The sequence below is a fragment of the Aethalodelphis obliquidens genome, unplaced genomic scaffold, assembly GCF_003676395.1.
Source record: "Aethalodelphis obliquidens isolate GAN/ISIS:26980383/991018 unplaced genomic scaffold, ASM367639v1 scaffold11, whole genome shotgun sequence".
Taxonomy (NCBI): Eukaryota; Metazoa; Chordata; class Mammalia; order Artiodactyla; family Delphinidae; genus Aethalodelphis; species Aethalodelphis obliquidens.
In genome coordinates this window covers 32135015-32159777 of record NW_020837955.1, presented here as the reverse complement: position 1 = coordinate 32159777, position 24763 = coordinate 32135015, and positions in this window count along the sequence as shown.

Sequence of the window (24763 nt, the reverse complement as noted above, 5' to 3'; positions counted from 1 at the left end):
CTACTTTACTATTCATATCTTAGAGCTGGGACTACAAAAGAAAAATCAGACTTCCTGCCTGATTTTTCCATGACCCCATGTTTTTGCAGTGGTCCTTACAAATCCAAGTTGCTTAGTAGTGATCACCTCTTCGATTGTGGCAGCAATGTGTGAGAGCAGTTGCTAGGATTGTTTTTGAAGTGGGGATGGTTTACATGGACTATTGGAAGTGGTGGTGGAGACTCAAGGTAGTTCTTAGGGGTCAAATGGAATTGAACAGCACTGATGCCTCCAGTTCCCCATCTTATGTCATACTGAGACAATACTGTTCTCCAAGGGATGTGAGAGGTGTTCCAGAAAAGAGAAATTAGTTGTGATCATTAATATTAGTTATTTTGACCTTAACTATCATCAGAATCCTGTATAAACTCAGGGAGACTCTACTTCTGATTCAGTTTTTCCATCTGTAAAGTGAAAATAATGTAATTTCCCCGTTGATTAATTGACAGAAACAGGATAATTATAGGAGCATGTTTATAAGGTAAGAGCCTCAGAAGAAATATTCTTTTCTCTATTAAAATTTAGCTTCATTAATTTTGTGATTACAAATGTAATACATGTTAATGCTTTTGGAAATTTTGGAAAAGTATAAAAATTTAAAAAATCGCCCATACTCCCATCACTCAGGGAATATTACTGTTAATGTTTTGGTTTATTTCCTTCTGATCTGAAATTTTAACAAAAACACCATGAAATAGATATTTTCTATTGAGGGACGCTTGCATGGATTGTGTGTTTACGGTGTGCAAGGCATTGTGCTAATTGCTGAAGATACTTTAAATCAGTTAACCCTTACAACAACCCTCTAAGGAAAGGGTTCTCAACCTTGACTACACCTTAGAGTCATCTGGAGCAGTGGTTGGGGGTGGTCTTTAGAAATAGGAGACCCATGCCTCAGACTAATTATATCAGAATCTCTGGGAATGGGAGCAAGACATCAGTATTTGTAAAAGGCTGTCCAGATGATTACAATGTACAGGAGAGGTTGTAATAACACATATTGCTGGGCCCAGCACCAGAGTATAGAGTTCTCATTCTATAGGTTTTTCAGTGTGGTCTGAGATTTTATATTTCTTTCAAGTTCCTAGGTGGTGCTGATGCTTCTGGTCCAGGGACCACTTTGAGAATCTCTGAGGGAGATGGCATACACACACAGGTGAGAAAAATGAGGCTCATATTAAATAATTTGCCCAAGGTATTAATATACTGCAGTGAAAAATTTGTAGAGCCAGAATATGAACCCACGTCTATACAAAGTCAAGCTTTTCTCACCTCTATACTTCCCTCACCCTATTAGTATCACTTTTCTAACATCCACTAATTTAATAGATTTGTATCCATGGTAATATATAATTCTTTAACCTCTTGACTGATGCCCCCCCACCCCTGCAAGTTGTAAGTAAGGGAGTAGTAGAAGTGAGGTTTGAAAGGTAGCTGGGAACTTTTCTTTGGTTTTGAATGTCACGCTAGGGAGCCTAAATTGTATCCTATAGCAGCTGATTCTTCTGTTTCTACCCCCAGCTGTCTCCCTACTTGTTGATCTTAAAGGTTTGTGCCTGGGAGGATTGCACAAGGTGTAGAGTCCTAGGGATGGCTCTGTTTCTGCTGTCCCTCAGTGGTGCTGGTCTCAATGTAGGACATCATTAGAACTGTTTTGTTATTTAATTTAGTTGATCTGGTGTTTTAAAACCATGATCATTTTATGGTCATAAGCCCAAGCCAAAAAAACCTGAAAAACAATCCCATGTGTGATTGTTCTCACGTTGTTTTAAAAATATACTATAATCATGGTGGGTTCATCATTGGATTAAGTTCGACTAAGGTCCTGAGGTTATGGGACTAGGAATCAAAAGACAGAGATTCTAGTCCTGGCTCTGCCAAATACTAGCCACGTGACTATGGGCAAATCATTTGACCTTTCTGGACCTTGGTTACTTCACCTATGAATAAGAATAAGAATTCCTAATCTACTTACCTAATAGGATTTTCACCAGATTAGTTTTATGGTTTTGGAGATCCCTTTGGTTCAAGTGGTCCAGGACAGATTTCTGGGAGGGGGATGTGGATCTGGGATGTGAGGGAGGATTTGTTGTGAGGAGCGTTGTGCATTTCAGGTAAAGTGTGATGTGATGTGTGGTGATCAAAGTGGTGGTGGTGCTCGAAGAGTGCATGTTGAAGGGAGGGGAGATCAGCCTAGTTGGAATCTAATCCAACTCATGTAATTCCTAGGAATAATCAGACATATCAGACTTTTACTATGGAAGCTATTAATGCTAAATAATTTGGAGGCTATTCAAGAGGAATAATTGTAATGGTAATAGTAACAAATGAATGGTGAATTAATATTACCAGATGTAGGGCTGAGACTTTAGTAAACTCCACAATTGCCTTATTTACTTTTCTCAATAACCTTATGAGGTAGGTGTTATTATTCACATTTTGTAGATGAGGAAACTGAGGCTTGGTGTGGTTACACAGCTAGTCAGAACCAGAAGTCAAACCCAGGCTTATCTGGCACCAGACCCACCATCTTTACTATTATTTTGTGCCTCCTTGTTTGCTCTTTAAGTGTTTCCTGTATTTGTGTCTGGTCCTGAGGTTGTGTTGGAGATAATTTTACTTGGCTTTCAAGGCCCAGTTCAAAACCACCTCTTTCATAACATTTCCCTTTTATCCCCGTTAAGATTTGTTTCCTTTCTCAGCATTTTAAACTTGTGCTTCCGCAGTAATACTCCTCATCTTCTGCTTTGTGTCTTAATGATTTGGGTACAAGAGTGTCTTCCCCCATTAAGCTGTTGCTCAGCGGTATATCTAGCTAAGAATTATTCTTCAGCATGGTTTGCTGATAATTGCATTCTAGGGCAGAAGCAGTAGCTCTAAAACCCATAACCACTAAGGGAAAACTCATGTGAAAAACTGTGTGGCATATTAAGTTCTGTTTCCATCAGGTCAAATATGAAAAAGGCAAGAAAATGAAATAAAGGCCTCAGTTTTTATAACCATTCTAGAGAAATGGACCTGAAGAAGAAGGTGACAATAAATTCTGTGGAGTGAAGCTTCATCTGGTTCTGGTTTGCAGAGCACCCGTCTCTTTGCCTTTTAATCATGTAATAGAAATGACTGAAAGAGTAAAGGTGCCGGGCTAATAGTTATGCTGAGTCCATTCTTCCCACTGACGCTTAAGGGATTTATGTAGGTAAGTCCCATTAATGTTAATGGAAGTTACATGTGTAATTCCCCTTTTTCATCACTGAGAGAATAGAGCTTTATATTCCTTGGGTAATTATGGTACCGGCACTGTTAGTGTTTTTCAGTTAACTTTTTCACCTGCCTTTCCTGCTTGGACTGTTAAGAAAGGAACTGAATTCTTCTGTTCAGAAAGGAAAATTGCCGAAATATCTGAGAGCTGAAACAAATGTAACTAGATCCACTTGTTTGAGAGGGAAAAAAGCAAGAAAACACTAGGACAGGAAGCTGGAGGGTGAGCTCCTGCTAATTTTCAGATCCCAGGAAGCATGTCGTGGTTTGGATTTTCTAACAATGCAGGGCTTTTCACTGGCAGCCCATTTCCTCAGGTATTTGAAGTGAGAGGAAAATGAGTCCCTGAACATTTGGACTGAATTAATTTTAGCGTGTAAGATTTGAGAAGCAATGCCTAAGTCTTTGTAGAGCCTAATAAAGAATTAATCTTGATCTCTGCCTGAGACTCAATAAAGTATTTGAAATACCTTGGTATCTGAGATTTGATTCACAGGAATCTGAAAGGACAGCTGTATTACTGTCCTATTTGAAATGTAAGCCCCTTGGGTGTTCCTCTGTCACACTAGGTGCTCTGATGAGAGCAGACAGCAGGTCATCCTATTCCTTAGGACACAGCAGTGTCTGTGCCTTAGCTGGAGGTGGGAAAGTCAGCGTCCTAGTCTTGCTATGTAGATGGGTCATTTTTCAGAAAATGTTTTCACTGTGAAAAGGGGCAAAAGGTTCAACTTTCCTGTTGGCTTTACTTCTACCATTTAAAAATAGTTGTTTTTTCAATAATTGGGAGGAGAAGAAAGGTATACTTTAATGCATAGACACTTTCAGGTTTTGTGACAACCATCCATTCTCCTGTTGGAAGGCACTTTTGTAGTCCTCTAATTCAGCCAAATGGTTTAAAAGCATTTAATGGTGGGGAACTTACTCTAGTACTTAGTATAGTATACCGGTAAGGAAGTGACTCGAATCAGTCGGTCAGGAACAGGCGGTTCTCTCTTTGGGCAGCTTTGTGTTAGAAAGTTCTGCCTCGTGGCAAGATAAAAACGTGCCTTCCATTAGTTTTCTTTTACCCATTGGCCCTGCTCTATCGATACTCTTGGGACCACAGAGAATAAGTTAGCTCTCTCGGCCAGTTGAAATTTCTTCAGTTGTTTCTCAGAATTAAAAATTGAGACATTTTATTGGCCTGCCTTTTTTCATCCTAGGTGCAATCATATGTTGGTTTTCTTAGGCCAGCGTTCTGGCTATTCATTCTATAGCCGTTCTCTTATTCCTTGGGCAGCTGAACCATATTTCTCCAATTTAGCTGATTTCCTGAGGCTTATGACAGAAGAGCTTTTGTTTATCACCTTGTCCTTTAAGTCTTCACACCCAGACTACTGGTCCATGTAACTGCTATCCCTGAAGCTCCTTCCAGATTAACTAATCAAAGCTTGGAAAAGACCCAGATACAATGTTATGTGAGCTGCTTTCTCCAAAATAGCCCAATATAGTGAAAATAAAATTAACTGAAAATTAGGAGACCTGGATTTTAGCCTGTTCTGAGTCATGGAGGTTTCCTATTTCAACTCTTTCCCATTTATTCATTTAATCATTATGCAAATACCAAAGTGATCTTAAAATATAAATTAGATTATGTCATTTAAAATCCTTCAATGGGGGCTTCCCTGGTGGCGCAGTGGTTGAGAGTCCGCCTGCTGATGCAGGGGACACGGGTTCGTGCCCCGGTCCGGGAAGATACCACATGCCGCAGAGCGGCTAGGCCCGTGAGCCATGGCCACTGAGCCTGAGCGTCCGGAGCCTGGGCTCCGCAACGGGAGGGGCCACAACAGTGAGAGGCCCGCGTACAGCAAAAAAAAAATCCTTCAATGGTTTCTTAACTCACTTAGGTCTTAGTCTAAAATCCAAAGTTTTTACTGAGACCTACAAGGTCCTCCATTATGGGACTCCATCCTGACTACCTACCCCACTCCCCACATCATTTTTACCTTTTTCTATGTTGTTCACTATGCTTCAGCCATACTAGCTGCTTCATAAGATCTGTCCCACCTCAAAATCTTTGATAAGCTGTTTCTGCTTACTCAAATACTTATTCCCTCCATTTTTGCCTAGCTCTTTTTCTTTTTATTTATTTATTTCATTTTATTTTTTTATTTTTTTGGCCATTCCGCACGGCATGCAGGATTAGTTCCCTGACCAGGGATCGAACGTGTGCCCCCTGCTGTGGAAGCTCAGAGTCCTAACCACTGGATCACCAGGGAAATTCCCTGCCTAGCTAACTCAACCTCTAGATTTCAGCTCAGATGTCATTTCTTCAAGAAGCTCTTCCATAACCTGGAAGAAATGCCCTAGCTAAATGAATGGCAGCCATTGAGTCCCATGCCCTGGAGATAAGCATAATCCAATCCTCCAGCCTGTGCTTCAGAGCTGTGCCCAGCTCTTCTTGTGTCTCTTTCCACTGATATGTATTACATACAGATCTTATTTTATGCAGGCTGGATATATAGGGATGCGTGTTAATAGCATGGTACTTGGCTCTTAAAAACTTAAAAAAAAAATGTAGTTCACTCAACTTGAAGTGATCTCACTCAATAAAGGAAAGGAAACATCCATTAATTGGTTACCTACTTTGGGTTTTGGCAAACATTTTCTGTAAAGGGCCAGATAGTAAATATTTTAGGCTCTGTGGACCATACAGTCTCTATTGAACTCAACTCTGCTGTTATAGCCTGAAAGCAATAGTACCTTCATGAATGAGTGTGGCAGTGTTCCAATAAAACTTTAGTGATAAAACACTTGGTCATAAACTGCCAGTCATTGTTTCCCAGACCCTGATTTAATGTGTGCCAGATGCTTTACATGTATTTACTGTTTATGACAATCTGGTAGGCAGTTATTTATCCATTTGACAGGCTCATAGAGGTGAACTTACTTATCTAGAGCCCCCCAGCTTAGTATAAGAAAGAATTAAAATAAAATTCTAACCTGGGCTTCAAGATAAGAGAAAGGAAATGGCCAATAACGTTTAATTCCACAAATATTTATTCAGCACCTACCATATGATTATGCTAGTGCTAGACATTTGAAAAGACTAGCATCTTTATATTTCACTTCTCTATGATTACCTAGTAAGATTTTAAAATAATTTGGAGAGGCATATAGTGTCGTGGTGGGGTGAAAAGAAAGTGATTTTTGGAATCAGACATGACTCAGATTTTAACCCCACTTTTTAACAACCCTGAATTTGGATAAGTTATTTAAGTTCTGGCCTAAATATCCTGAGACCAAAAACAAATGAAGTGATATTGGTAGATGGTAGCCCTCCATTAAATAATTTTTAAAGGAGATTTTATTTTGGAAGAGACATTGTACTTTTTATTTATACTATTTAGATTTTTCTGTATGAGGTACTGTTAAGGTCTTTATAGATGTTAGGACTTTCAAAAATAGGGATATAAAGGAGGCAGCCACTCATGTCTCGTTCAGGGCTGGTCTGTCCCTAAGAAGTTGGCTTGTGTGAAGGAGTATTAATTGACTATCTCCACCAGTAGGAAGAAGTGTTTGGAGGGGATTCAGGGAGCATAGATACTGAGTTTGAAAGTGAATAACTTTTCAAGTCCTGCATTCTTTCTTTTTTATTTGCTAAGTGACAAAGGAATCGCTTGGGAGAGTGTCTTGTAAGGTCCACATCATGATCATGTTTGATACTTATATTCAGAGTGGATTTTGGCATGGTCAATGGTCATTACTGTTGGTGAACGTTTAAAAAAGATGTAGTGGGGGCTTCCCTGGTGGTGCAGTGGTTGGGAGTTTGCCTGCCGATGCAGGGGACACGGTTTCATGCCCCGGTCTAGGAGGGTCCCGCATGCCGCGGGGCGGCTGGGCCCATGGGCTGTGGACCGTGGCCGCTGGGCCTATGTGTCCGGAGCCTGTGCTCCATGGTGGGAGGGGCCGCGACAGTGAGAGGCCCACATACCGCAAAAAAAAAAAAAAAAAAAAGATGTAGTGGGATGAGTGTAGTGGTTTGTGGGAAAGATGTTTACGACCACAATAGGGCTGCTGTTTTTGTCTTTAAAATTATATTTTATAATTTGATTATATTATACAAAATCCATCTTGATGATTGGAATCTCTTATTCCACAGGCTAGATCATCTCAAATTTCAGACTTAAAAGCACACCTGAATGCCTTCTGCTTTTAGAATGACCATTCACTGCCAGAAAACCTTTCCATTCCCTTTCTGTGACTCTTCAGTAGTTTTGAGGACATTCTACTCCATTTTAAATGATGCACCTTGCAGATGTTCTCACTAGAGGCAGCCCTCTGACTCTCTTGCCCTTACCTGTATCTGATGTGCTAATGGGAAAAAAATAAACAGCAACCTTCAGGAATCAGTGTGGGATATTAAAATATAAACTAGGTCATGTTTGAATATTTGGCATTTGGTGCCATTTTAGTAATCCATAACCTTAATATCTTTCTGCTTTTATCAGGTGAAAGGCAGACTCCTTTGACCCATGAAGTTGATCTGTGAACTGTCAAAAAATTCAAACCCCCACAGGTGTAGATCATGCATCCATTAGCATAATTTGCCACCCAGGGTATCAAATGTATACTCTTTAACCTGGTACATAACATAGATAGTATTTTATAGTGTGTTAAGAAAAGATTGTTTATTTGACATGTACTAGAGTGAATTAAAAGTTTACCGTAAGAATTACTGCTCTTCTCTTCACGTTTTCTTCTAGAAACTGAGTTATAATACAAATTTAGTCATTGAGATAGATACTGTACTTCAACCAAATACGACCATATATTCTAGCAGAATCTTTGGGTGGGTTGAACAGAGTGGGAATCTGACTGTCATAAGCATGTCAGTTTGGTAAAATAAGACAGAAAAAATAAGTGTCTCAACTAGTCAGGTTCAGTCTTTGAATTTCAGAGAACGAGTTTACAAGCTGAACAAGTTTTTAATTTGAGAATCTGAATTTCCTTTTGCCCCTGCTCTGGGTCTTCCTTCTGTGTGTGTGTGTGTGTGTGTGTGTGTGTGTGTGTGTGTGTGTAGATTGGGTGTTTGCAGGACTTACTTCACTGTTATTAAAGCTTTTTAAGATTTCTCTAGGATCGCCATGATGATGTTCCTGTTTTTTAATTCCTGAAATTAAAATGTGTTGGAATGCTTGGCTGCCTTTCACTCCCTCCTCAATGGACCCTTTAGTTTTTCACACCAAGGTGTCCTTCTTCAGGGTGCCAGGTCAGGCTACCAAAACAGCTTCTAGGAGGGGATTAGGACCAATTAACATCTTTGTACACAAAAGCCACTGGCAGCTGAACAGGCAGCCTGGTGGCGGCTCCAGAGCTGCATTTTAAATAGGGGCCTTCTGTACTTGAGTTCAAGTAGGAAGAGGTGGAGAAAGTTTTTATTTATAATCGAAAATGCTGTTTTTGGATAAAGTCTAATGAAAAGAAAAGTAGTGTTCAGAAGTATCTAACAAATACCGTTTGAATGTTGGTCTGTATTGTATGTGATTCTATCAAGGATTCTCTCACAATATAGCCTATTTCTTGGCACATATTGAGATGAAGTGATGTTTCTTCACATAACAATTTTGTCCTTACATTTCTCTTGTTCTCTGTTTTTAAAAAAGTTCAGCTGGATCCCTAGGCACAAAAAGGAGCTGCTCCAATGGCTATATGGTCTTAAAAGCCAGTAGCCTTTTCATAAGAAATCTATCGTATGGATACCTGTACTACAAAATCTTTGTTTAGGGTAAAATAAAGTGGAGAGAGCCATTGTGCAAAGTTTGTTTGTTTCTTAATCCTTCACTTTGAGAGGCATCCAGTTAGTATTGTTTTTATTTTAATCACAATAACCAAATTGTTACACTTTTTAATTTTTACCCAAAAAACTTTTTTTTGAGATAGTATGTATTTTTGAGTTCAGAAATATTGGAATCAATAAAGATATTAGATATTTTATGACCCAACTAATTGGGAACCATCTTAAATAGAGATCTGGTTGGAATCTGTTAAGAATAATGTTGTTAAAGATATAATGGAACCAGTTTCTACACCTGGATGATGAGAGTTTTCAAATATATTTTAAAGATCAAGGGCAAAGGAGGAGTGTTTTCAAACCATTTAATATTGCACTTTCTAGCTTCCTCAATTGCCAAGGCACGTAGTTTTCTCTGTGATTGAAAATGCTAGAAAATAAAATGCTGCTTTCAGAACCTACAGTGGGAATCCATGGGAAAAAATAGAGACCTGAAAAAGAAATTAATATGTGGTAGGTCAAAAGAATGATGGTGATCACACATTTACTGAATCAGGGTGGAATGTATAAGGAAAAACGTGACAACCTGTTTCCTGCCCTGTGATATATTTTCGTTTTATGGAAGGAAACGATGAAGAAAATAGTATGCATTTCTTTTTCAATGGCTTGAATAGAAAATGTTTTTTAAAAAGTCAGCCTCTTGGTCCCTAATCTAAATTATGGTCATTTTCAGTTTCCTGGGTTTTATACATAACTCTAGATTCTTCTTAGTGTGATATTTTTGAAGCAACCCTTAATACAGTCTCAATGTGTGGCTTCCCCCCTGGGTTTTAGTTTCAGATACTGTATTGTGAGTCTTCAGACATGTTGAGTCCCCCTAATGTTAAATGGTAATTGCCAGAAGTATAGGTGGGGATAGAAACATTGTTATATTTTGTTCATTTTTCACACTTCAGCAGCTATCCCTTTTTCTCTCTTGCTGTATGCTTATTAGGGTATGAAATGCAGGTGTGTGGGAAATGGCTAGCGGACATTGACAGGTTATTTTGTTGGTCACTGCCTAATTAGTAGCATAGTGGATGCACCCTGCTAAGCTTTAGTGTGGGGCAGCAGAGCTGGTCTGTTCTAATTTCCTCACGGCTTTGATATTCGCCAAAAGATTGACGGTTTACACAAAAAACCAAGGCCCGAAGGAGGCCTGTGGAAACAATGAGCCTTCTTGCTTGTAGACACCACAGATGTGAGAGAAAGCTGGCTAAAAACAATTGGCTGACACTGTCTAATTGTCTCCGATGTCAGCGTCATTAATGTTTTCCCATGTAAAACGGAGAAGGCCAAGGTTGTATCCTCCCTTTATTTTGAATCACATGATTATGTAACTTATCGAGATTCAGATTAAGTGTTAATTGTATTTGCTCAGTAAAGAAACTGAAGCTACCTTGGGTTTAATGAATATGTGCTTAATTAATTTTGAAAGCTTTTATCTTTATTACCTTTGGAATAATCCTTATCAGAATTAATAACATTTTTCGGTAATTAAAGTCACAGCTCATTTAATGAGAATATATATTTACATTTCTTTTTTGGGTTCAAACCAGGGAAACAATTATGAACGTTTGCTTATCTTCTAAGAAGTTTCTTATGTGTATGTTAAGCGACAATTAGAACAAGCACTTTAGGGTGTCAGCAGAGCTTTTCAAATTAGACAACTGACCCAAGTGTTCTAAAGGAGCACATGGTAATAACCAAGAAGCACAAAATTACAAGGTTACCCGTGTGAAACTCCAAACCTATTTTTATCTATGAAATGGTTTTAAAGATTTTTTCCTGAGGAGGGGAAAACTGAAACCCTAGGAAGAACTGACAAATTGGGCTGAAATTAAATTTTTTTTTTTTTTTTTTACAAGGTAAGACCTGTAGTTTCTTACAGTGCTGATGATACATCAATCCACACTGAAGTATATTACTTGGCCTTGTAATCAGCAAATATCATCATACCGTTTGCACTGTGCAGCAACATCTATGACACCAAAATAAATCAAGGCAGATACTGTAGCTTCTGCTCCTTTTGATATTTTCTAGGTCTTTTCTGGATAGTACTGGTTTTGTTTTTTTTTTTCCATCTGAGCAGTGTAATGCCTCAGAGTAGTGGTGGTGGAACAGAGCTGTGCTCCGGAGAAGAGATACTCTGATTTGTTTATTGTCAGGGAAGCTCACTTATCTTGAGTTCCACATTGAGTTAAATTGTATCAAACTTGGTTCCCCAAAATAATCTCTTTGAAAAGTTAGCCTTCCCCCAAACCATTTTTCCAGGAAAGACCCGTGGTTTCCTGTTTTCTTCTTTTTTTTTTTAAACCTGAGACTAATAAGAATTTTTTTTAAAAATTAATTTAATTTATTTTTGGCTGCGTTGGGTCTCCTTTGCTGTGTGCGGTTTTTTCTCTAGTTGCGGCGAGCGGGGGCCACTCTTCGTTGAGGTGCCCGGGCTTCTCATTGCGGTGCCTACTCTTGTTGTGGAGCACGGGCTCTAGGCGCACAGGCTCAGTAGTTGCAGCACGCGGGCCTGGCTGCTCCATGGCATGTGGGATCCTCCCGGACCAGGGCTCGAATCCATGTCCCCTGCATTGGCAGGTGGATTCTTAACCACTGCGCCACCAGGGAAGCCCTCCTCTTTTCCTTTTATTACCAAGTTACTTGAGTACACGAATGCCCTTAACAGGAAGCATTAGATTTTGAACTTGGAGTCATGCATAGAAGCCAAGTTATCTGGCTTTCTGTGTGCCTTCTTCACAATAATACCTGCAAAATACAATCCACACGGTAGATGCCCAGTGTATGGGGGGCCCAGTACAGTGTCCACAGTGGTTTCCTTGGGCGTGCATTACAGCACATTTTATGACCAAAGAAAACCTAGTGTCATGGAATTGTATAGCCTTTGGGGTCAGGTAGATCTGAGTTTAAATCTGGCCTGCTACCTACCGGCTGTGAGAGTTTGGGTATGACCTTTCAGAGCTTCAGTCTCCTCATATTTAAAAGATGTAATAATGCCTTGCAGGGTTGGTGTGAGGTGTAAAGATGATGATTGTGAAGTGCTCAACACAGGATCACCTATAGTAGCTGTAGTACTATTACACTATTACTACACTAGCACTTCTGCCCTTTAGGGCTTGTCTGCCCTGTGCTCTGCTCCCTCCATTTTCTAATTGTGTGCACCTGAGTTTGTTATCTCACCTGCCTAAAATTAGTTCCTATCTGTAATATGGGGATGATAAAAGTATATACCTCCTGTGTTGTTGTGAGGAGTAAGTGAACTGAGGGTGGTAATGTTAATAATAATAGACATGAAGACGACTACTGACATTTATTGAAGCAGGACTCAGTGCTGGGCACTGTGCTAAGTTGTTTTTCTTTTTTTTAAATGCATATTGTCTCATTTAATGCTCATTGCACAGAATTTGGAACATAATAAGTGCTTTATAAATATTAACTGCTATTGTTGTCTTTATCGTGAAGCCCTCAGAGTTGAAGAATTTCAGCTCTGCCAGTTTCTTCACATATCACTGTTCAGGGTCCCTGGTGAAACAGTTCCTCAATCAGGCATTTCTTATCTATGAAGTTAAGAAAGTACTACATGTGAACCCATCCCCCTTTCTTTTAAACCCTTTAGCCGCAGTTCCTCCCTTATCTCCCGCTCACTTAAAGAAATTATCTTCTCTGAAGACAGCAGCAGTGTGAAATAAGTCCCAGCTTCTCCAGAAAATGGTATTTGCTCACCTTGCTCATTTATTCCAGCATGTAAGCTGTCTGCATGCAGCTTTTCTCTCAATGACCTAAACCAGCTGGGTACTGTTGCCTCTTGATCGGCAGATCCTTATGCATCAGGTGCAGCCAGATGGGCCTAGAAAATACCCTCTTCTTCCCCTTTGTTTTTATTTGCTTAATTTGCCTTGAAAGGGAGTAAAGTTTCAGTGTTTAAATACTGTGCCTTTATTTCTGTGTATTGGTTTATTTATTTATCATTTAAGTTATTTATCATTGGCTTCAAATCAGTTCAGCAAACATTTCCTAAACATCAGTTATTTGCAGGCTACTGTGTTGCAGGTATGGAATACAAATCTGAATATGGGAAGTGCTGTGCACTCTAGTGGTTACATGTACCACTAGGCTTTGGTATCATATCTAAATTAAATCTTTTATCTATTCCTTATTAGCTTAGAGAAGATACCTGCTCTAAGACTTTTTCCTCATATGCAAAAAAGGGATTGAGAATATTCATGTCATAGGATTGTTTTTAGGATTAAATGAGATAATCTATGGAAAGCAGTCATCGCTCTGTAAATGGTAGTCATAAATAAGGCACAGTCTCTTCCCGAACTGGAGGAAACGGACACAGAAAAGCAGTAATTTCCATGGAATATGGGAGGTGTACTAGGTTCATTCTGGCAGGGAGGAAAGAGACAGTTTAGGGAAGAAGGCGGCTTATGGAGGCCTTCCTGGAGAGGATGGGAGTTGAGTTTAGTTTTGAGGGTTGGGACAGAGTCATTCTGGTAAAGTAGGGCAAGGGGCGGTGTTTTCCTGGTGGTAGGGACAGCATGAGCAAAGGCACAGTGAAAGAAACATGGTATGTGCCAGAAACTGCAAGAAATTCAGTGTTATTAGGAACCCCAGGTCCTTGGGTTGGACTTCCCCGTAGGAGGGGCTGCTTTGAAGTGGGCTGGCCCTGTTTAGCCTTTCCTTGTTTAACTCCCCTCAGGCTGCCTTAGCAGGCTCCAGCTCCCTTTAGAAGGTGATGATGTGGTCTAAAGAATGCCAGCTCTTATTTAATTTGTTTAACTTCTGTTCTGAAAGGAAAGGTTATTTATGGGGAAACGGCATCTATCATTGAAGAAAAAGTCAAACATGGACTTCAGAGCTTTCCTTACCAACCATGTGACCTTATACTATTATTTAACCTGTGTCTCAGATTCTTCATCTATACAAGTAAAAATTGTATAAAAATAGTATTTACCTCATCTGGGGCATTTCAGGATTAAATGGTATAGTAACGCATGTAAATTACTTGGAACAGTCCCTGGAACAAAGAAAAAGCTCAATAAACGTTAATACTGATATGTTAACTACTCCCGGAGTATTTCCATTCAGAAGAAGGCAGCATTTAACTGAGGGAAATGGTGGAATTTTTCAGCATAATGTCATTTGCCTGGAAACAGAGGTCAGTGAGAGAATTAGAAAAAGGTGATCCGGTTCTCTCAATCTTATCTTCTAGAGGACAGTTTAGTGCTGCTGCACATACTGTAGTTTCAAAGGGAAACACAGATCCTAAATAGTAATTCCGAACCACCCAGTGCTGTTCTCTCACAGAATCAGAAGCTTTTAAAGCAGAAGTCCTGAGAACAAACTCACCCCACTGGGTAGAACCTTTTCCTCCTTCTTCCTCCTCTCCTCCCCCTCCTCCCCCTTGCTCTACTGGCTCCCTTTTTTTCTCTTCCTCCCTCCCCCCTTTCTTACTGTCTCTCTTAATTTCTTCCTCCCTCCCTCCTCCTTCTCCTTCCCTTTACCCTTCCTTCTTTACAAATTAGGTTTGCTTGGCTTGGAGAACAATGTGGGTTAGATTTCAAGCCCATGGCTAGGTGCCCTTGTGCACGACAACTTGTACAGCCATATGAGTCGGCCCTCATCCCCTTTTGAATTCTCCTATCTGAGCCCACTTAATGGTGATTGTTTTGTTTTACTTTTAATTGTGGTAAAATACACAGAACATAAAAATTTATCATTTTAACCATTTTTAAGTGTACAACTCAGTAGTATTAAGGATATTCATATTGTGTGCTGCCAATCTCCAGAAATTTTTCATCTTGCAAAACTGAAACTCTGTGCCCATTAAATAACTCCCCATTGCCCCCTCCTCCCAGCCACTGGTAACTACCATTCTACTTTCTGTCTCAATGAATTTGACCATTGTAGGTACTGCATATAAGAGGAATCATACAGTATTTGTCCTTTTGTGACTGACTTATTTCACTTACCACAGTGTCCTCAAGTTTCATCCATATTGTAGCATGTGTCAGAATTTCCTTCCTTTTTAGGACTGAATAATATTCCACTGTATCTGTATACCACATTTTGTTTATCCATTCATCCTTTGGTAGATATTTGGATTGCTTCTACCTTTTGGCTGTTGTGAATGATGCTACTATGAGCATGAGTGTACAGATACCCCTTTGAGACACTGCTCTGGATTCTTTTGGGTATATACCCAGAATTGGAATTGCTGGATCATATGGTAATTCTATTTTTAATTTTTTTGTGGAACTGCCATATTGTTTCCTCAGTGGCTATAGCAATTACATTTCCATTAACAGTGCACAGGGGTTGCAGTTTCTCTTCATTCTTGCCCATACTTGTTTTCTGGTTTTTTTGGTGGTAACCATACTAATGAGAGAGGTGGTATCTCATTGTAGTTTTGATTTGCATTTCCCTAATGATTAGTGATATTGAGTATCTTTTCATGTGCTTATTGGTCATTTGCATATCTTCTTTGGAGAAATGCCTATCAGATCTTTTGGCCATTTTTGAATTGGGTTTTTTGTTTTGTTGTTGTTGTTGCCTGAGTTTTAGATGTTCTCTATATATTTCTGGATATTAATCTCCTATATCAGATTTGCACATACTTTCTCCCATTCTATGGGTTGCTGTTGATACCATCTTTTGATATGCAGAATTTTAAATTTTTCATGAAGTCCAATTTGTCTATTTTTTCTTTTTTTACCTATGCCTTTGATGTCATATCTATTGCCAAATCCAATGTTGTAAGGTTTTTGTCATGTTTTCTTCTAAGAGTTTTATAGTTTCAGGCCTTACATTTAGGTCTCTGATCCTTTTTTTTTTTTGGCCGCATGGCAAGCAGGATCTTAGTTCCCTGACCAGGGATTGAACACGCACCCCCTGCAGTGGAAGCACGGAGTCTTAACCACTGGACCGCCAGGGAAGTCCCTAGGTCTCTGATCCATTTTGAGTTGATTTTTGTATATGGTGTTAGTTAAGAGTCAAATTTCATTCTTTTGCATGCGGATATCCAATTTTTGCAGCACCATTTGTTGAAAAGACTGTCCTTTCCTCATTGAACGGTCTTTGGCACCCTTGTCAAAAATCGTTTGACCATGTATGGAAGAGTTTATTTCTGAGCTTTCTGTTCTGTTCCATTGTTCTATATGTCTGTCTTTATGCCAGTACCACACTCTTTTGATTATTGTAGATTTGTAGTAAATTTTGAAATCAGGAAGTGTGAATCCTCCAGTTTTGTTCTTTTTCAAGATTGTTCTGCTTTTTGGGGTCCCTTGAGATTCTTGATAGGACTGCCTTGAATCTGTAGATCGCTTTGGGTAGTACTAACATTTTAACAGTTATTAAGTCTTCCAATTCATGATAATGGGATTTGTTTCCATTTATGTAAGTCTTTTTAAATTTCTTTCAGCAACGTTTTGTAGTTTTCATTATCACTTTCTTGGTTAAATCAATTCCTAAGTATTTTATTATTTTTGATACTAGTGTAAATGGAATTGTTTTTGTAATTTCCTTTTCAGATTATTCGTTGTTAGTGTATAGAAATGCAACTGATTTTTGTGTATTTACTTTGTATTTTGCTACTTTCTGAATTTATTTATTATAGTCATCCCTCTGTATCCTTGGGGGATTGGTTCCAGGAGCCCCCACAACAAAATCCAGGGATGCTCAAATCCTTTATATAAAAAAGCATTAGTACAATAAATACAGTTGGCTCTCGACAGGTTTCCCATCTGTAGGTTTAAACAAGTGTAGATAGAATTTGGACCCATGGTTGGGTGAAATCTGTGGATGTAAAACCTGCAGGTACAGAGGGCCAACTGTAGTTTTAACCATTTTTTGTGGAATCTTCAAGGTTTTCTTCATATAAGATCATATTATCTCCAAACAGTGATAATTTTACTTCTTCCTTTCCAATTTGGATGCCTTTTATTTCTTTTTCTTTCCTAATTGGTTTGGCTAGAACTTGTTATACTATTTTGACTAGAATTGGTGAAAGTGGGCATCCTTGCCTTGTTGGCTGATCTTAGAGGAAAAGCTTTCAGTCTTTCACCATTGAGTAATGTTCACCATGGGTTTTTCATTTATGGCTTTTATATTGTTGAGGTCATTTCCTTCTATTCCTAGCTTTCTAAGTATTTTTCTCATGAAAGAGTGTTGAATTTTGTCAGTGCTTTTTCTGCACCAATTGAGATGATCATGTGGGTTGGTTTGTTTGTTTCTTCATTCTGTTAATGTGGTGTATAATATTGACTGGTTTTTGTATGTTGAACCAACCCTGCGTTGCAAGAACAAATCCCACTTGGTCACGGTCTCTGTGCCGAGGGTCAGACGGTATGCAAGCTGCTCCTGGCGCGTGGCTACCTGCCATTGGGGGTGGGAGATGGGTAGTTGCTATTGTGCTAAGAGCTGAAATTGACTAAAATCACCTCAATTCACAGTCCAGTCCTTCTGCTGGAAGTTGCAAACCTTCAGTAGACTCCAGAGTTCCAAAATAGTTATATCAGACAGATTTTGCCAGTGCGATTGTTGTCTAGGTGGGGAGACAGATTCCTTGTGCTTTCTACTCCTCCATCTTCCTCAGGTCCTCCTCATTTTCTTAATAGTCATTCAAAGAAGAACCTTTTTAATTTTGATGAAGTTCAATTTATCAGTCTTTTCTTTTACGGCTTGCCCTTTATGTGTTCTGTCTAAAATTTTTGCATATCACGAGATCACAAAGATTTTGTGATTTCTTTTAGAAGTTTTATAAGTTTAGTTCTTACATTTAAGTCTGTTATCCATTTTGAGTTAATTTTGTTTTATGGTATGAAGTAAGGGTTGAGAGGTTCTTTTTTTTTTGCATATGATTATCCAATTGTTCTACTAATATTTCTTGAAAAGACTGTCTGTTACTCATCAAATTACCTTTGCACCTTTGTTGAAAATCAACTGATGTATATATGGTCTTTTTCTAAAAAAAAAAAAGAGACCCGGGATGGGTGACCCAGTGAGGGAAGCACACCCAGGACACTTAGAGCCTATCCCTGCAACTCTCTCTCTACAAATATTTCTTGAAAAGACTGTGTGTTACTCATCGAATTACCTTTGCACCTTTGTTGAAAATCAATTGATGTATATATGGTCTTTTTCTAGACTCTCTTCTGTTCCATTAGTCTATATCTGTCTATCTTTAAATCAATACCACAGTGCTTTGATTGCTGTAGCTTTGTATTGTCTTGAAGTCAGGTAGGGTAAGTCTTCCCACTTTGTTATTTTTCAAAACTGTATTGGCTATTCTAGGTCCTTTGCATTTCCATGTAAATTCTTGGACTCTGAGCTCTTTGGATACAGGAAGTATGTACAGATCTTTTAGTGTCACCCCACAGTACCTGCTAAGGTACTTTTCTATATTTGTTGATTGGTCAGTTAATAAGAACTGATGGAATCAGTAGGATTAACTTATTGAACCCTAGAATCTTAGAGCTAGAAGAGGACTTATAGGGACACTAAGATGAAGATGAAGCCCAACTATCTCATCTTTGAGCCACCTATTCCTAAATTAGGCACTGGCCTTACTTCTGTTGGTGGGTCTGTGGAGCTCTACTTATGTGCGAGATATAAGATTTCATTTTGCCTTTACAACCAGGACCCATCAATAATGTGTCGGGTCACAGGGATACATAGAGTAATGGGACATGGTACTTACATGTGAGATGTTCATGGTCTGTTGGGACCTACTTTTGTATGCCTCACTGAAAGCGCCCCAGACAAGGTCCCTGATGTGTGTGTGGTCCAGGAAATATGCCTAAAAGTAGACTTTAGGCATCTGTGTTTTAGTGGCAGACCTAAGGCAAGTCAGCACCTGAGTGAATTTGATCAAAGACTATCTTCAGAGGCACAGGCAGCAACGCCAATGATAAAATTCTTGCAAAGTAAACAGCCTATACATTACAGATGCTACCATCCGCACACCTGTATTAGAGGACTTGCTGAGTACAGACATTTTGACTTCTTAATGGATGACCATGAAATTGACAAATTAGGAGGGGGGAAGAAAATTGCATCTTTGAGAGCTTATGGTTCATCATTCTACTGAAATGACTCAGCTTCTTTCCTTTAAGCTATAATTTCAGTTTCTTTTTCTAATGGACACATTGATTTTTTGTGCTTATTTCTAACCTTATGGCCTACTGAAAATTTCCTTAAAAGGAAATAGAGAAGTTAGGAGGTATAATTTGAAAAAATAGCTTTTAGGTGAAGTAACTCTATCAATATTAAGATATAGTCAATGCTTTATAGTGGAACATTTCTAGACTTTAATCACCTGTAAATAAATGCTAACATTTTGCTATGATAAAGGAAATTTTTCATTCCTTTTAAGTACTTTTGTCCATAATTGTTAAACTAAAGCAAACGTTGATTGGAAAGCATTAAAATGTTTCCTTTATCAGACAAAATGTTTTTCTAAAATTTTGTATTTAGACTTTAAATAAACAAAATTAGATTAATAATATAATGAATTTCTATGAAGTTAGCTCGAGAACTAGAAATTAGTAGTAAAACCACTGTCTATGTGTTCTTCCTTATTCCATTTTTCTGTTACTAGTAGTAATTACCATTGTCTATGTGTTCTTCCTTATTCCATTTTCTGCCTCTTTTTCAGAGGTAACCACTTTCCTAAATTTTGTGTTTATCATTACCTTGCTTTTAAGTTGTGAAATATGAAATATATATTTGTCTAAGCAATAAATATATATTTGCCTAAACAATATATTGTTTAGTTTTGCATGTATTTGAACTTTATAAAATGATACATCATATCTTCCGGAATTTGCTTTTTTTCCACTCCATAGTTATGATTTTCATTTATTTTTATTGCCTTGTAATATTCTATTGTGTGACTGTGTCACATTTTAACATTTTATCTGTTATCCTGTCGATTGTCATTTATGTTGTTCCCAGATTTTTGCTATTTTGAATACTGATGCTATGAATATTCTTGAACATGTCTCCTGATGTGCATGTACAGTACTTTCTTTCAGCTGTATATGTAGGAGTAAAATTGTTGAATTATAAGGTATGTCAATGTTCAGCTTTGCAAGTTACTGTCAATTTATTTTCCAAAGTGATATGGCAATTTAGAATTATATACCCACATATAGGTGATTCCATTGTCCATCTATTGTCAATTCTGCTATAATACAACACTTGTGTCGTAAAAGTCACCATGCTATGCATAATCACCTAATAAAAACCACAGGGCTTATGGGAATAATGGAGTTGGGGGAAAATGCTCAAAAGTTTTGTTAGTGGCACGTAAAAACAGTAGCACAGTTTCATACATCTTAAATACTTGAGAAATATATAAATATTACAATAAATATAACACTTTACCTTGAAAAAGACCTGAAGTTTGCTTGTGCAAGTGGGTTTCTGGAAGGGCGGCAGCTTGTGAGTTACTGTGTAGTGATGGAAGGAAGGTTATCTGAAATTGGATGGAACATTGTAGCACCAAATGTGGTTGGGTATGGCTCATGATACTGGTGAACTGAGGTATTGATAGATATTAGAGATGTGTGTGTAATGTATATTCCTATGTGGCTTGGTTCAGCTGGATACAGTTTTCTGCCTTTGTCAGGATGAAATTGTGCATAATCAAATGCAAAATTCATGTTATGCTCAAATTGTTCATTAATATATTAATTTCATCGGAACAGATTCACATTTTCATGACAAATATTATAGCAGATCTGACAGTACTCCACAACTTGGTACTGTCAGTTTTTTATTTCTGCTAACCAAAAAAGTATAAAATTATTTCTCATGTGGTCTTTACTCTCATTTCTCTGATTCTAGTAAGATTGAGCATCTCTCTCATTTTTTCATTGGCCAAATGTGTTTATTTTTCAGTACCTGCGTATTCTTTTTTTTTTTTTTTTTTTTGTGGTACGCGGGCCTCTCACTGTTGGGGCCTCTCCCGTTGCGGAGCACAGGCCCCAGACGCGCAGGCTCAGCGGCCATGGCTCACGGGCCCAGCCGCTCCGCAGCATGTGGGATCCTCCCGGACCGGGGCACGAACCCATGTCCCCTGCATCGGCAGGCAGACTCTCAACCACTGCACCACCAGGGAAGCCCCTCAACTTTGTTTTTGAAGAGTATTTTTAGCGGGTATAGAATTCTAGGATGGCAGTTATATCTTTCAGCACTTTAAAAATGTTATTTAATAGTCTTCTGACTTCCACAGCTTTTGTTGAGAATCCATCAGTCCTTCAATAGTTGCTCTCTGCCAAGGCAAAGCCTCTTGCCCTGTGGATTCACAGCTTCTTTCCATGAACCTAGATACGGTAGATACCTCATGGGGGAAAAGGCTGCAGAACATCAGTTGACTTCTCCACAGTTCTCTCCTCTCTGGAATCTTAGTAGCTTGGTCCTAGTTTCTATCCTCTGCCCTTTCTAACCTAGGGATTTTAATGGCTTCCCACTCTTGCTAGTCCCAGGATGATTCTTTGTACCACACTGGTTCCCTGAACTCTGCCTAAACTTTGTAAACAGTCCTTCATTCAACTTTCTTCAGTTACTCTTCTTAGGTGTGACATCTGTTTCCTGCTGGGCTACATATACAGCAAGTTTCTAATGTGGGATTTCTGATGTCTTTTAATATACTAATGTGTCTAATGAGTTTTCCAGAAAGGTCTTAAAATACATATCTTTTTGAGTGTTTCAGGATTGTGTTTCTCAGAGCCTTATCTTTAGAAATACTGTTACATGAATGTGAACCTAATGCTAAAGGGCTGAGGTTTCTTGAAATCTACAAACAGAGGTCAACAGAAGGCTCCCAACCTGGCTAATGAGGGACCTGATGTCTCAGTCATTATCCCTCTTGTCAGTTTTTCCTCAGAGACTTGTTACTTTAGTTAAGATTTCAAAGTACAAATCTCTCACTTTTGTAAATTATATAATCTTTCTGAGCTTGTTTCCTTATCTGTAAAATGGATATATACTTATCTATCTTATCAATCTTTTAGCTAGATTAAAGGAAATAATGCATTTCATTCATGGGGCATACTCAATAAGTATTAGTGTTCTCCCCCTTCCTGCAGTATCCCCTCCTAATGAAAACCAAGTGAAGTCATTTAAGGAAGATGTAGTATAGATTCCTTTCTGAGTCCTCAAGTAGAATTTCAGTGGAAATATGAAATTGACTGTAAAATTGTTGACCCATATCTTTTTTTTACATCTTTATTGGAGTATAATTGCTTTACAATGGTGTGTTAGTTTCTGCTTTATAACAAAGTGAATCAGTTATACATATACATAAGTTCCCATATATCTCTTCCCTCTTGCGTCTCCTTCCCCCCCCACCCTCCCTATCCCACCCCTCTAGGTGGTCACAAGGCACCAAGCTGATCTCCCTGTGACCCATATCTTTTAATGCTCAATTCTATGTTAAAGAATTTTATCTTGAAACTCGCTTTTGGTTTATTTTGTGAATTGTACTTCTTCCATATACAACTTGAGTACATTAACTTTTAGTTAGTTAAAAATAAACTATAGCATCAATATTATTATAATGTAGTTTTATTGAAGTATTTTAAGTTTAGGGAGGTGATTTGGACTTTTATTCTTTTGCAAGTTGTTCTTTTCTTCTTTTGGGCATGCAGAGTTAGTGATCTAATAAATACAGTTGATGATTCCTCCAAAGTGGAGTCTTGTCCACCTAAATCATAATTTTAAAGATTTCCATGATTGCTCCATAGTGCCTGATTGCTCCAAATATCTAGTTATCCTTTCTCCCAAAGTCAAACTTGCCAGTGAAAAACGTGTTTTCCTTAAGTACCCAGATAGAGTTGTTCTTCACACCCATAATAGCACTGACAAGATCAGAAATTACATGACATTCTGAGTCTTTCCACTTTAGCCCCATTGTCTTCTGTCAGATGCATACTCTTTAGAATCTAATTTCCTTTAATATCTCTTTCTGATCAGCCAGTGGGGAAAAGCTGACATCCTTCCCCACTTTCCGAAAATCCTTTTGAAACTCATGACTCTTTTGCCAATTAGAGAAACTTATTCCTAGAGGTGAGGCATTTTATCTTTTTAACTGCATTTCTTCTTGAACTTCTGTAAAGGCTTTTGTGCTGGAGGAGCTTGAAATCTAATATGAAAAAATAAAATGAGAGGTACTGAGGTGTAAGTGTACCAACGAAAGCCCTTTAACTTTTCTTTCATATGACCCAGTAAGCTTAGTAATTTTTCACCTTACATGAAATTATGGTTTGCATATATTTATTTCTGTACAGTTTTTTTGGGCAAGCTTGAGAATTTCTGTTCCAGTATATTTAATTTGTGTTGGTATTATCAGGTCGTGGGTTTGGGATTGGAGTAGGTAGGTGAGCGAATTTTTGGAGGAGTGACAGTCTTCCCAATAAACTCTTAGGAAAAAGAGAAAAAGTTGAAGCAAAGCAAACTTGGGCCTTAGATCAGCAATGTAAGGATGCAAATCAATTCACTTCTTTCTGTCCTTGCTGTCACTTTTCTAAGTTAGACAGCCATCACTTCCCCTTGTAACTGGTTTCTCTACCTTCAGTCTTGGTCCCTTTAATCTGTTTTCAAGATACCCAAAGTTATCGTCCTAAAATACAAATCATCATGTTAGTCTCTTGCTTAAAATCCTTCAGTGTCTCTCCATTGCTCTCAGAAAAAAGTCTTCAGTTTTTAAACATGACGTACGCAGTCTTAATCGTCTGGCTCTCTGTCTATCTTATCTCCAGTTACTCCTCTCTTACAAGATTGTTCTAGTAATACTGATTATTATTACTGTTGCTGTAATTGTTGTTTGTCATGTGCTTCCAACTCTTCTCTGACCCATTCTTTTCTTTTCTAACCAATATTTATTCATTTTTAGGTCCCAGCTGAGCCATTACTGCCTGTGTCTTCCCTGACCATCCCCCTCCAAGTGGAATTTAGGTTCCCTTTTAATGTGCCTCCCCTAGAGCCTTCCCATCACAATGCATATCACATTGTGTGATGATTGCATCTGATTATTAGCTTGCATCTCCCACTAGATTGGAAGTTCCATGAGGGATCAAGCCATGCTTGTCTTGGTCATTTTTGCATCCTCAATGGTTAGCAGAATGCCTCGCATGAAGAAGGTGCCCAGAATTTATTTGATAAATAATTGAACAAATGAAGGAGCTTTAATTTATATGATAGACTGACCCAGAGCCTTTACCATCTCAAATGCACAAGTTATGCTGTGATTTGTACTGGGATCACTGTAGGACCCAGGAAATGGAATTCAGGGTAGGAATGGACAGCTCTGACTCATCAGACCTGAAACCTGGAGAGCCTCTATATGGCTTGTGAAGTAGTGACTCTCAGGATGCAGAGTATCTACAGCAAAACAATGCAGATATCTGAATATTATGTTGAAACTCTGAGGCAAGGAGATCCTAGAACATTTCTACCAATCAGGAGAAAGGTAAGTGAAAAATAATAGAACAGTTTCCATTTCTACTAATTTAAGATGTATAAAATTCAGTTAATTATGCCTATATTGTTTTATTTTAGAAAATACAAAAGATCTTTTTCTTCATAAGACCTTTTCTTTTTTTTTTTTTTTTTTTTTTTGCGGTACGTGGGCCTCTC